This window comes from Propithecus coquereli, unplaced genomic scaffold, assembly GCF_000956105.1.
Source record: "Propithecus coquereli isolate 6110/MARCELLA unplaced genomic scaffold, Pcoq_1.0 Scaffold278, whole genome shotgun sequence".
NCBI lineage: Eukaryota > Metazoa > Chordata > Mammalia > Primates > Indriidae > Propithecus > Propithecus coquereli.
Genome location: NW_012148374.1, coordinates 1918562 through 1919671, shown reverse-complemented (window position 1 = coordinate 1919671; position 1110 = coordinate 1918562). Strand labels below are relative to the sequence as shown.

Genomic DNA, 1110 nt, shown 5'->3' with positions numbered 1-1110 from the left:
ACTTACATGCAAAGCATTTATAAATTTATTCATTTATTTAGATAAACTTTCTCTCTTGCCTAATTAAAATTACAGAAATGTAAACCTCAGTTTTAATCTTGATAACTTAAAGATAGATTTTTGGATAAATTAGCTCAGGTGTTACTGAACAGTAAAACCTAAATAAAAGATGGTCTAATATTCCTCTCTGCCATGAGACTTTAAATCTTGAAGTCATTTAAACTTTTCTCTATAATTCTCTTGGCCAAAAAGAACTTATAATTTCTCAAAGCTTTTATAGTCTTCTCTATCTTCCTGTCTACACTAAATTTTCTATCCCCTAGAATTCTACACTCAACTCTCTTAATTATTACCATAAATTTTCCATTTCATTGGGAGATCTTGCTTGTTTCCATGGGTTTCTTTCTGTTTTATACATTGATAATACAAATTCTCACTTTGCACCATGATTCTTCTAGGATATGTTTGAAGCCTATTTTTATATCACAAAATTCTTTCAAACTTCCAAACTTAAGTATCATTTATTTCTTGACCTGACTAATATTTAATTATCAATACATCCGATCTGCTAGTTAAAAACCATAGTGTTCTTTGTTACACCGTTTCCTCTTGTCCACTGCTTCAAACAGTCATCAATTATGTTATTTCTTTATCAAAAATGTGTCTCACATCTGCTTATTTCTTTTCATTTCCATGGGCAGATTTATCAGTAAAAGTCATCATTTTCTTTTCTTGTGACAGCATCCTTAGTGGTCTCTGTCACTATTCTCATTCCTTGACCTGACTAATATTTAATTATCAATACATCCGATCTGCTAGTTAAAAACCATAGTGTTCTTTGTTACACTGTTTCCTCTTGTCCACTGCTTCAAACAGTCATCAATTACGTTATTTCTTTATCAAAAATGTGTCTCACATCTGCTTATTTCTTTTCATTTCCATAGGCAGATTTATCAGTAAAAGTCATCATTTTCTTTTCTTGTGACAGCATCCTTAGTGGTCTCTGTCACTATTCTCATTCTTCCAGGTTTCTTACTACCCTGTCAAGGTTTATTATGATAAACACAATTTTGTTTAAGTCACTATGAAGACTACAGACCTCAATGAGTG

The 1110-nt window shown here is 31.3% G+C and overlaps 1 protein-coding gene across 1 annotated transcript in view; it reads right to left on the bottom strand.

Annotated features, from left to right (window-relative positions):
• The window catches only part of LOC105813272 (MAM domain-containing glycosylphosphatidylinositol anchor protein 2), a gene marked incomplete at its 3' end in the record, with an annotated part of 268929 nt that overhangs the window by 121817 nt on the left and 146002 nt on the right, over positions 1–1110 (bottom strand). The window lies entirely within an intron of this gene.